We start from the raw sequence: 13,829 nt of genomic DNA, 5'->3' as shown, positions 1-13,829 counted from the left end.
TGTGATTTAATTTTGTTGGAAAGATAGTCAAAAGGAACGTGGAGACTTGGTATAAGAGCCAAATGCTCACTTATCATAACAGATCAATAAATGTTTATAGTAGACAAATCAGTAAAGATTAGTATAAGCATTTTATTTAGAGTTGTGAAAGAAATACCAGAACAGCTACAAGAGTTGAAAACAGGCAGGGGCGGATTACCCAATAAGTAATATATACACAGGCTTACTTACTTATCTGTAATGCACAATTTCACCCATGTGATCAGCAAGTAAACACATTAAACCTGTGTGTCCTCTGTTTCCCACAGGCCTGTGTATAACTTGCTTACTAGTTAATCCCCCCAACTACAGGGAGTGAAGCAGGACTACTGTTTTACTTTGTTGCTGCTTTTATCTTTAGCGCTCTTTGATTTTCTTAAAGTATTTGCATATATTATTGAACCAAACCCACTGGCTTCGAGTGGATTCTGACTCATAGCGACCCTATAGGACAGAGCAGAGCTGCCCTGTAAAGTTTCCAAGGAGCGCCTGGTAGATTTGAATTGCCGACCTTATGGTTAGCAGCTGTAGCACTTAACCACTACACCACCAGGATTTCCATATTACTGAAAGCAAAAAAAAAAATTTTACAATGATTCCCCAATGTAAAATAATACTCTATTGTTACTGTAATATTACACAATAATGTACGCCTTCTATAACTGTTTGCAAACCGTGCCCTCCTCCTGTGAGGTATTTTTGTAAGCACACTATGCTAGTTTTGTTTTTTTCAGCAACATGTAAAAAAAAAATTGGCATAGCAGTGTTTATGAAAATACCTTGCTGGGAGTCTGCAATTGTAGGAAGCACGTGTTATTTGCATAAAAATGCTGTATACGTAAAAGTATAAACAAAATTGACTAGAAGGCTGCTTCTGGAGTGGGGAGAACTGAGGGTGAGAATTAGAAGGGATTTCTAATGGATTCTTTCCTTTATATAATTAAAAAAAGACAAGGCAAAATTTGACAATTAACAATTGTCAATGGCAATTCTGGTAACAGAAACAGTTTTTTGTTGTGTCATACTCTGTACTTTTCAGTACTTTAAAAACCTTCCCCTTCCCACACAAATATGCCTAGCTGATTTTTTAAAGGAGCCAAACCAATTCAATAAAAGAAGGATATCCTTTTCAATAAATGGTACTAAAGAAAATGGACATCCATAGGCTGCAAAAATGGTGTAGGAGCGTCAAACCTCCTCTAACTTCACACCTCATCAACAACAGCCCAAGGCTGATTCCTATGAGGTAGAGGTCAAACATACCTCCAACTCTCGAATCTTTTTACCAATCTGACACCAGCTGTCCCTCCCACAGCACTCTACTTCTCTGCTGGGTTCGATAATTCATTGCAATGGCCACAAAGAACTCACAGACCATACTTACAGGTTATGGGGTTTATTAGGAAAATAATAGATTATAACTTGGGATCAAGGTCAGGTAGCATGTAGGCAAAATCTCCCTCCTTCAGTGCAGGACAGCTCTCTCAGCTACTCTCGGCCATGGAGGGCTCCTCTCAGTCCCCTCAGGAGACTCCTCTCGGTCCTCTCAGCCCCCTGTTGGGCCTGGCCTGTGCCCTGCTTGGTCAAGTGTTACAAAGCTCTTTAGCTCGGCCAATAAGTGCCCAGAGGTACCCCATCCTGCCAGCAAGACACTTGCCTGAAGGTGCTCAGCTCTCTCACCCCGTGGGTCAGCACACCTACAATAGTCACCTTGCTTCATTTCCTGCCAATCTCCTAGTTCTGCTGCCACCATTTCTCTGCCACTGCTTTTCTCGCTGTCTTGTGGAGTCTCCACTGTTACAGCTCTCTGTCTCCTGGGTCTAGGAGGTTCTCAGTGTAGGAACCCTGGGTTCAGAGGCCACCCTCCACTTCCAGCTCTTCTTTCTTGGTGGTAGTGAGGTCCCTTCTCTGCTTTGGGATTGGTGCTCTTTTAAGTACAGTGGGATGGCAAAACTGACCAATCCCCTCATTACGGTTCCATACACTTTATTTGCATGGTCCCACCCCTGCAAGGATTCTATGAAACTTATTTGCATTATTAGCAGGCTGTCCAATCCCCTCGGTGAACCACAAACACCTTATTTGCGTAGTCCCACCCAAGCACTATGAGAGCTACAATACCATGCATGGCTAAAAAGGCCGTATTAAGTAATTCACTGCACTACATAGACAAAAAAAACAATGAATATCAACCTAAACCCTATACTTTATACAAAAGTCAATTACAAATGGATAATGTACTTAAATGTAAAGCATAAATCTATGAAACTTAAAAAAAAAAAACAGGAGAAAATCTTTAGAATCTGGGGCTAGGCAAAGCGTTCTTAGATTTAACACCAAAAACATGATCCAGAAAAATTGATAAATTGTACTTCATCAAAATTAAAAACTTTTGCTTCACAAAAGACCCTGTTCAAGCTGCAGACTGAGAGAAAATAGTCACAAATCATATATCCAACAAAGAACCAATATCTAGAATGTACAAAGAACTCAAAACAACAGTAAAAAGCAAAAGAAAAGCAACTGATTAGAAATGGACAAAAGACATCAAAAGATATTTAATCAAAGAGGATATACAGATTACAAATAAGCACATGAAAAGATGTTCAACATCATTAGCCATTAAACCAAACCAAAAGCCAAACCCGTTGCCAGCAAGTTGATTTTGACTCACAGTGACCCTACAGGACAGAATGGAACTGCCCCATAGGGTTTCCAAGGAGCGGCTAGTGGACTCGAACTGCTGACATTTTGGTTAGCAGCCGAGCTCTTAACCACTGTGCCACCAAGGCTCCAGGGAAATGCAAATTAAAATCATAATGAGATACCATTACACTCCTAACAGGATAGCTAAAATAAAAATTAGTGGCAACACCAAATGCTGATGGGAATGTACAATGGTACAGTCATTCTGAAAAACAGCTAGGCAGTTTCTTAGAAAAGTAAACAAGCAATTACCATATGATCTAGCAATTGCACTCTTGTGTATTTATACCAGAGAAATAAAAACTTATGTTCACTGAAAATCTGTACGCGAATGTTCATACAAGCTTTACTCATAAGAGAAAAAGTTGGGAACAACCCAGATGTCATTCAATAGGTGAATGGTTAACTCAACTGTGGTACACTCATACTATGGAACATTAAAAAAAAAAAAAAAAAACAAACCTGACGCAACAGAGTGGATTCCAACTCACAGCAACCCTATAGGACAGAGTAGAACTACCCCATATGGTTTCCAAGGAGCAGCTGGTAGATGTGAACTGCCGATCTTTTGGTTAGCAGCCAAGCTCTTAACCAGGGCTCCTATGGAATATTACTCAGCAATAAAAAGAAATGACCTATTGATACGAACAAAAGCTTACACGCATCTCCAGGAAATTATGCTGAGTGAAGAAAGCCAATCCCAAAAGGTTGCATATTGTATGATTTTTTTTTAATTTTGCTTTAGGTCAAAGTTTACACAGCAAATTAGTTTCTCGTTAAACAATACACAAGTTGTTTCGTGACATTAGTTGCTAACCCTGCAATGTATCAACACTCTCCCCTTCTCGATCTCGGTTTCCCTATTTCCATTTGTCCAGCTTTCCTGTCCCTATCTGCCTTCTTGTCTTTGCTTTTGGGCTGCTCTGCCCATTAAATCTTATATACATGGGTAAACTACGTATGTTGTTTGTTTTATAGGCCTGTCTAATCTCTGGCTAAAGGGTAAACATCAGGAGCAACTTCAGTACTGAGTTAAAGGGTGTTTGGGGGCCATACTCTCAGGGTTTCTACAGTTTCTGTCAGACCAATAAGACTTATCTTTGTGAGTTTGAATTTTGTCTACATTTTTCTCCAGCTCTGTCCAGGACCACCTATTGTGATCCCTGTCAGAGCAGGTAGTGTGTATGCTTCCATTTATATAACATTCTTGACATGACAAAATTGTAGAAATAGAGAACAGATTAATTGTTGCCAGGAGTTAGAGGTGGGGAGAGGGTGGGAGGGAGGTAAATGTGATTACAAAAGGGCAAGACAAGGAATCCTTGTGGTGATGGAACTCTTCTGTATTTTGACTGTGGTGGCGGATACACAAAACCTATGCATGTGATAAAATAACAATGAACTAAATATACACACACAAAGCAAAAATGGGAAAATCTGAGTAAGATCAGTGGACTCTATCAATGTTAATATCCTGGCTGTGATACTGTACTATAGTTTTGGAAGTTACCACTGGGGGAAACTGCAGAAAGGGTACCACAGGATCTCTCTGTATTATTTCTTACAAGTGCATGTGAATCTACAATTATCTCAAAATAAAAAATTTAACACAAAAACAAACAAAAAACCTTTTTTTTAGTGGTATGGGGAAAGAAAAATAAGAAGGAAAGAGTCTTGATCCATTGGAATGCTGAGCAATAGGGAATATTTGGTATGCACTTTATAATACAGAATTCCAAGGAGACATAGTTTGTTCTGTGTATGTAGCTCTACTGGGACCTGGTAATAGACAGAGGCCTAGAGATGATGAGGATTCTGGATTCTAACTCCAAAGGGGGAGGGGAAGTTCATTCATTCAATAAAGAGGTAGGACTGGGAAATGTTCTCTGATTGTAACACAACAGGTGGTTTGGGTGATGCCAAGAGGATAATCCAAGCCTACCTTTTTAATGGAGAAGGGGGTAGGATCATGGTAGAAATTACATCTCAAACACCTCACAAACCAAAAACCCACTGCTGTCCAGTTGATTCTGACTCATAGTAACCCTCTAAGACAGAGCTGAACTGCCCCATAGGGTTTCCAAGGAGCAGCTGGTAGATGCGAACTGCCAAACTTTTGGTCAGCGGCCAAGTTCTTAACCACTATGCCACCAGAGCTACAAAGACATCACATCACAGTAGGAGGTAACTGTAGAAGCACCCAAAGCAAGATCAGGAATCCCCAGGACAAGTGTGCCTGCCGCTTGGAGCAGCCTAGCAGTCCTCCCTATTTCATGGAACTTCCTTGATTCAAGACTAAACACCCGTTGCTGTTGAGTGAATCCTAACCTTAAAGGACAGAAAAGAACTGCCCCGTGGGGTATCCAAGGCTGTAATCTTTACAGAAGCAAACTGCAACATCTTTCTCCCACACAGGGGCTGGTGGGTTTGAACTGCCGACCTTTCCGTTAGCAGCCAACTGCTTAACTGTGCCACCAGGGCTCCTTCAAGACCATGGTGGGGGAGACGGGCCAAGATGGCAGAGTAGTCAGACACTTCCTGTAGTCCCTCTTACAACAAAGACCCACAAAAACCAGTGAATCAATTGTATATGACAATCTAGGAGTCCTGAACATCAAAGACAAAGTTGAGGAGTCGGACTGAGTGACAGGGGGAGGGAGAAACAGTTCAGGAGCAGGGAGGATTTGCCAGACCTGACCTGGCCAGCAACCTGCAGGCTGGATCAGCTGGAGCACACAGGCTGAGGCAAACAGCAGCACTCAGGATGCATTTTCCACCCTGGGAGAAATCAAGTGGCAGAGAGTCTGCACAAGCAGTTGGAAGCAGGGAGAAGCGGCGCTAAATCTATGAAAGTTAAGTGCAAGCCTCTAACCTACCCAAAAAAAACCCTTTTCCCCTCTGGAAAGTACCTCTCTCCCATTTACTCGCCCCCTCCCTATTCTGCTCTGGTCAAGGTCCAGCTTGAGTGGCGGCCACACCCCCTGGGCTGGAAGTAGGACCCAGCTGTACCCAAGTCATTCTCCCAGCTTTGGAGAGGGAACAAACTAGCAAACAGGAAAAAACAACCTGCCAACTCCCCTAAGCTGGGAACTCAGGGCAGGCACAGCCCCTTCATCTAGGCAAAGGCTCTGAATGCCTTTCACCTCTGCCCAGACCTGTGTGGGCCGATTTCAACTGTGTAGGTCTTCATTAGCATAATACAACAGGGTATATACCTGAAACCTATTTTCAACTGCAACAGCTAAGGGGGAGTGGCATATCTGTGACATCTGACACTGTCCTGCCCATTAAGCACAGTCCCCACCTACCCACATCAGGGGCCTGAGGATTGGTGATTCTACCCATTCCACCTACCCACCCACAACAGGTGTCTGAGAATAAGTGGTGCCTCACAGTCTTTACAGCCAACACCTTTGGGTGCCCAAAGTCTGGCTGCAAAACCTACTCACCTACACACTCTAGGCAACAGGGATATGCCTTCTACCCAGGCACTCAGGGGCAGCCCTCAGCCCTCTACCTTGCTCAGCACATAACCTCCTACTACAGCCAGATACCTGTACCTACTCCAATCACCCCTACATAGCCCTGACCATCTAGGATTGTAGGTGAGAGCCTGCACCACACACGCAATGACCAACAACCTGGACACCTGAGCTGAATCCATACAAGAAAAGTAAATGGATTTCTGGGCTTACATACCTAGTAACAGCTCTAAGTACCTGATGACAGGAGACGAGAGCTTCAAAGACGCCAATAATCAAAGTAGCTAACACTACCAGCCTATTTGGGCATATCAAAATAAAACGAGAATGTAGGACACAGTAAGCAAACATAAAATATATAAATATCATAACTTACTGATAGCTCAGAAACAACAGTCAATATCGAATCCCATAAAGAAGCAGACCATGATGGCTTCAGCAAGTGACCAACCAAAACAAAGAACTAAGAAATGTCCCAAAGGAAGAGAAGGTCTTGCAATTATGGGAGATGGAATTCAAAAAATTATTATACAGAGCTCTTCAAGAGGTCAGGAAGGAGTTCAGGCAAAACGCAGACCAGGCCAAGGAACACGTGGACAAAGCAACAGAGCAACTTAAGAAGGTTATACAAGAGCATAATTACAAATTTAAAAGGTTGCAAGAATCCACAGAGAGACAACAAACAGATACACAAAAGATTAACAACAGAAAGGGCTACCTGAACTAGAGATTACATCATCCTGAGACCAGAAGAACTAGATGTTGCCCGGCCACAATCGATGACTGCCCTGACAGGGAACACAACAGAGAACCCCTGAGGGAACAGGAGAACAGTGGGATGTAGACCCCAAATTCTCATAAACGGACCAGACTTAACGGTCTGAGACTAGAAGGACTCCGGCAGCCAGGGTCCCTAAACCTTCTGCTGGCCCAGGACAGGAACCATTCCCGAAGCCAACTCGTCAGACATGGATTGGACTGGACAATGGGTTGGAGAGAGATGCTGATGAGGAGTGAGCTACTTGCACCATGTGGACACTTGAGACTATGTTGGCATCTCCTGTCTGGAGGGAAGATGGGAGGGTAGACGGGGTTAGAAACTGGCAAAGTGGTCATGAAAGGAGAGATTGGAAGGAGGGAGCAGGTTGACTCGGGGAGAGTAAATGAGAGTATGTGGTAAGGTGTACATAAGTTTATATGCGAGAGACTGACTTGATTTGTAAGCTTTCGCTTAAAGCACGATAAAAATTATTTTTAAAAAAAGCTAAAACACTGAAAATAGGAGAACAGAGTCGTCAATATGTAAAAGATGACAACATTAAAACAAAAAAGAGGGACTAAATAATTGTCATAGAATTTTCATACAGAGAAGAAGTCAAGGCGATATCAAGAAATAAAAGATTGGTTTAAACTTAGAAAAATGGAGGTAAATATTAAGGTAACCACAAAAGAAACTAACAATCTTACACGTCAAAATAAAAAATGAGAAAAACATGAAGACTCAGCAAATACAAAATCAACAACAATGAAAAAGATGAAAAGAAAATACATAAAGAAAAATGACTCAGCACATAAGATTAAGTGAAACAAACCATCATCAACACACACACACAAAAATACATCAAAATGACAACACTAAACTCATACTTATCAATAATTATGCTGAATGTACATGGACTGAATGCACCAATAAAGAGACTGAGTAGCAGAGGGGATTAAAAAACCACGATCCGTCTATATGCTGCCTACAAAAGACACACCTTAGACTCAGAGACACAAACTAAAACTCAAAGGATGGAAAAAAATATATCAAGTAAACAACAATCAGAAAAGAGGAGGAGTGGCAATATTAATCTCTGACAAAATAAGACTTTAAAGCAAAATACATCACAAAGATTAAGGAAGAACACTATATAATGATTAAAGGGTCAATACACCAGAAGGACATAACCATAATAAATATTTACACACCTAACAACAGGACTCCAAAATACATAAAACAAACTCTAACAGCATTGAAAAGAGAAATAGACAACTCCACAATAGTAGGAGACTTCAACCCACCACTTCTGGTGAAGGACAGAACATCCAGAAAGAAGCGGAATAAAGACACGGAAGATATAAATGCCATTGTCAACCGACTTGATCTCACAGACATACATAGAACACTCCACCCAACAGCAGCCAAGTATACTTTCTTTTCCAATCACATGGAACATTCTCCAGAACAGACCACATATTAGGCCATAAAGCAAGCCTTAACAGAATCCAAAGCATCAACATATTATGAAGCATCTCTTCTGACCATAAACCTATAAAAGTAGAAATCAATAACAGAAAAAGGAAAAAAAATCAAACACATGGCAACTGAACAACACCTTGCTGAAAAACTATGGAGATATAGAAGAAATCAAGGACAGAATAAAGAAATTCACAAAATCAAATGAGAATGAAAACACACCCTACCAGAACCTTTGGGATACAGTAAAAGCAGTGCTCAGAGGTCAATTTATAGTAATAAATGCACACATCCAAAAAGAAGAAAGGGTCAAAAGCAAAACATTAACCCTACAACTCGAACAAACAGAGAGCAACAAAAGAAGCCCACGAGCATGAGAAGAAAGGAAATAATAAAAATTAGAGCAGAAATAAATGAAATAGAGAATAGAAAAACAATTTAAAGAGTTAAGAAGACCAAAAGCTGGTTCTTTGAAAAGATCAACAAAATCGATAAGCCACTGGCCAAACTGACAAAAGAAAAACAGGAGAGGATGCAAATAACCCGAATAAGAAATGAGATGATCGATATCACAACAGACCCAAATGAAGTTAAAAGAAGCATTAACAGAATACTATGAAATATTATACTCCAACAAATCTGAAAACCTAGAGGAAATGGACAAATTTCTAGAAACACACTGCCTACCTAAACAAACACAAACAGAGGCAGAATAACTAAATAAACCTACAGTAAAAGAAGTGATTGAAAAGGTAATTAAAAAATCCAACAAAAAAAAAACCCTGGCCTTGATGGCTTCATTGGAGAATTCTACCAAACCTTCAGAGAAGAGTTAATACCACTACTACTAAAGGTATTTCAGAGCACAGAAAAGGATGGAATACTCCTGAACTCATACTGTGAAGCCAGCATAACCCTGATACCAAAACCAGGTAATGACAAAAAAAAGAAAATTACAAACCAATATCCCTCATGAACATAGACACAAAAATCCTCAAGAAAATTCCAGCCAACAGAATTCAACAACATATCAAAAAAATAAGTCACCATGACCAAGTGGGATTCATACCAGGTATGCAGGGATGGTTCAACGTTAGAAAAACAATTAATGTAATCCATCACATAAATAAAACAAAAGACAAGAACCACATGATCTTATCAATTGATGCAGAAAAGGCATCTGACAAAGTCCAACATCCATTCATGATAAAAACTCTCAGCAAAATAGGAACAAAAGAAAAACTCCTCAAGATAATAAAGGGCATTTATACAAAACCAACAGCCAACATCATCCTAGATGGAGAGAGTCTGAAAGCATTCCCCTTGAGAATGTGAACCAGACAAGAACGCCATTTATTGCCACTCTTATTCGACATTGTGTTGGAGGTCCTAGCCAGGGCAATTAGGCTAGATAAAGAAATAAAGGGCATCCAGATTGGTATGGAAGAAGTAAAAGTATCTCTATTTGCAGATGACATGATCTTAAACACAGAATCCTCAAGAAAACTACTGAAACTAATAGGAGAGTTCAGCAGAATATCAGGATACAAAATAAACACACAAAAATCAGTTGGATTCCTCTATACCACCAAAGAGAACATCAAAGAGGAAATCGCCAGATCAATACCATTTACAATAGCCCTCAAAAAGATAAAATACTTAGGAATAAATCTAACCAGAGACATAAAAGACCTATAAAAGAAAACTACAAGACACTACTGCAAGAAACCAAGAGAGACCTACCTAAGTGGAAAAACATACCTCGACCATGGATAGGAAGATTCGATATCGTGAAAACGTCCATTCTACCCAAAGGGATCTACAGATACAAAGCAATCCTGACCCAAATTCCAACGGCATTTTTTAATGAGATAGAGAAACAAATCACCAACTTTATACGGAAAGGGAAGAGGCCCCGGATAAGTAAAGCATTACTGAAGACAACAAAGTGGGAGGCTTCACACTACCTGATTCTAGAACATATTATACTGCCAAGGTAGTCAAAGCAGCCTGGTATTGGTACAACAGATACACAGACCAAGGGGACAGAATTGAGAATTCAGACGTAAATTCATCCATCTATGAGCAGGTAGCATTTGACAAAGGCCCAAAGTCTGTTAAATGGAGAAAAGACAGTCTCTTTAACAAATGGTACTGGCATAACTGGATATCCATCTGCCAAAAAAATGAAACAAGACCCATACCTCACACCATGCACAAAAACTAACTCAAAATGGATCAAAGACCTAAATATAAAATCTAAAATGATAAAGATCATAGAAAAAAAATTGGGACAAGGCTAGGAGCCCTAATACATGACATAAACAGTATACAAAACGTTACTAACAATGCACAAACACCAAAAGAGAAGAGAAAGTATGTAAATATAAAATCTAAAATGATAAAGATCATAGAAAAAAAATTGGGACAAGGCTAGGAGCCCTAATACATGACATAAACAGTATACAAAACGTTACTAACAATGCACAAACACCAAAAGAGAAGAGAAAGTAGGTAAATAGGAGCCCCTAAAAATTAAACACTTATGCTCACCAAAAGATTTCACCAAAAGAGTAAAAGGACAACCTACAGACTGGGGAAAAAATTTTGACTATGACAAATTCGATCAGGGTCTAATCTCTAAAATCTACAAGATACTACAAAACCTCAACAACAAAAAAACAAATGACCCAATTAAAAAATGGGCAAAGGATATGAACAGGCACTTCACCAAAGAAGACATTCAGGCAGCTAACAGATACATGAGGAAATGCTCACCATCATTAGCCATTAGAGAAATGCAAATCAAAACTACAATGAGATATCATCTCACCCCAACAAGGCTGGCATTAATCCAAAAAACACAAAATAATAAATGTTGGAGAGGTTGTAGAGAGACTGCAACACTTATACACTGCTGATGGGAATGTAAAATGGTACAACCACTTTAGAAATTGATTTGGTGCTTCCTTAAAAAGCTAAAAATAGGTGTACCATACAATCCAGCAATCCCACTTCTTGGAATATATCCTAGAGAAATAAAAAGCCATCACAGGAACAGATATATGCACACCCATGTTCACTGCAGCACTGTTCACAATAAAAAGATACAAACAACGTAGGTGCCCATGAATAGACAAATGGATAAACAAATTATGGTATATTGACACAATGGAATATTACACAAGGATAAAGAACAACGATGAATCTATGAAGCATCACGCAACATGGATGAATCCGGAAAGCATTATGCCGAGTGAAATTAGTCAATCGCAAAAGGACAAATATTGTATGAGACCACTATTATAAGAATTCAAGAAAGCCATCCTTTGATGGTTACGGGGGTGGGAAGGAAGGGAGAGGGGAATTCACTAACTAGATAGTAGACAAGAATTATCTTAGGTGAAGGAAAGGACAATACACAATACACAACTGGACTAAACCAAAAGCTAAGAAGTTTCCTGAACGCAATCAAACACTCTGAGGGACAATAGCAGAGGCAGGGATATGGGGACCATGGTTTTGGGGGACATCTAGGTCAACTGGCGTAACAAAGTTTATCAAGAAAATGTTCTGCATCCCACTTTGGTGAGTGGCGTCTGGGATCTTAAAAGCTTGTGAGCGACCATCTAAGATGCATGAATTGGTCCCAACCCACCTGGAGCAAAGGAGAATGAAGAACACCTAAGACACAAGGACAATACCAGCCTAAGAGACAAAAGGGCCAGTAAAACCAGAGACTTCATCAGCTTGAGGCCAGAAGAACTAGATGGTGCCTGGCTACCACTAATGACTGCCCCGACAGGAAACAAACCGGAGAGTCCCTGAGGGAGCAGGAGAGAAGTGTGCTGCAGAACCCAAATTCATGTGAAAAGACCAGACTTAATGGTGTGACTGAGACTAGAGGAACCCCTGAGGACATGAGTCCCGGACTCTCTGTTAACCCAGAACTATAACCATTCCTGAAGCCAACTCTTCAGACAAAGATTAGACTGGACTATACAACATAAAATAATACTTAGTTCAAGTAGATACAAGAGACTAAATGGGCAGTTCCTGTCCAGAGGTAGAATGAGAAGGTAGAAAAGGATAGGAGCTCGTTGAATGGACATGGGAAACCTGGGGTGGAAACGGGGAGTGTGCTGTCACATTATAGGGATTGCAATTAGGGCCACATAACAATATGTATATAAATTTTCGTATGAGAAATTAACTTGAGCTGTAAACTTTCATCTAAAGCACAACTGAAAAAAAAAAAAGGCTACAGAGGGAACAACTGCTCTGGTTGGGGACAGATTAGATGCAAATAGGGGTCTTAAGATGGCAGGGCAGAAAAGAATATTTCTTCTCATTTATATGTTCTACATCCCTCCTCCCTTTTTTTCTCTCTCTCTGACTTTCCTTTGCATTATTTCTCTGCTTATTGGCTTCTTAATTGCTTCTTCTCATTTACTTCCCTTATCTCAGTTTCCTAACTCACTCTTTGCCCATTCTCTCCTTTTGCAAAGAGGCTCTCTCCCTCCATCCTTTTTAGAGCACACTAAATAAGCTGGAGAGGAATCACAGAGGGAGGAGATACTCACTGAATCATGGATTCCTAAAACATTTAACCTACAAAGGTAGGCAGATAGCAAAGTCCAGCAGTCACATGTTACACATGGGAATATTAAGGTGGAGAGAAGGGAAATAACTTGTATAAATTACAGAGGGGATTTCTGGCTGAGCTGGAACTTGAGCCTGGGACCCACTGGGACAGCTTCCATTATCGTCCCTTTTTGAACACAAGCCCACAAGCTGAAAACAGATTTCCACCTCAGCCAATTAAAACCCGATGACGACAGGGTAAGAGAAATTATCTATAGTCCATCGCCCACAAGAGATTTCAGGTAGTTATGAACCAAAGTTATAAACTAGCCAGGTGGTTTTGTAGTAGGATTTCAGTAGAAAGAAAATCCCAAGAGGCAAAATTCCTAAGAGGCAACTCTTCTCTTACTCATTGTGGATTATTTTAAATGCACCAGCACTTCTCCACAGGCTGCAGTGTTACACTACAATGCTCTAGGGAGACATTGCCCAAGTGATCAGACCAGAGCACACACTGAGGATGGAAATAGAGCGCAGCCTATTTAAAACCTACTGTTTTTTTTTTTTTTTTGAACACTTGCATTTCAGGAAATATCCAAAAATGTGTCTGTTCTTACAGGGTTCACCTGTTGGTACCAAAAACCTTCAGAAATTTCAGAGCATTAGATGTTGGCAAGAACCACCAAAACAGGAGGTACCTCTATCTGGATGACAGAAACCATTACCCAAGTGAGAATGATGCTTCTTAACACAAGGAAGAGCCTCCTTTAAGTGAGATG

General features: G+C 40.4%; 1 protein-coding gene across 3 annotated transcripts in view; it reads right to left on the bottom strand.

Annotated features, from left to right (window-relative positions):
* The window catches only part of PTPN9 (protein tyrosine phosphatase non-receptor type 9), a 93,813-nt gene that overhangs the window by 25,818 nt on the left and 54,166 nt on the right, over positions 1 to 13,829 (bottom strand). The gene's annotated exons all lie outside the window — the stretch shown is intronic.

This window comes from Loxodonta africana, chromosome 13 (assembly GCF_030014295.1).
Source record: "Loxodonta africana isolate mLoxAfr1 chromosome 13, mLoxAfr1.hap2, whole genome shotgun sequence".
Lineage (NCBI taxonomy): Eukaryota > Metazoa > Chordata > Mammalia > Proboscidea > Elephantidae > Loxodonta > Loxodonta africana.
This window is presented reverse-complemented; position numbering and strand designations above follow the sequence as displayed.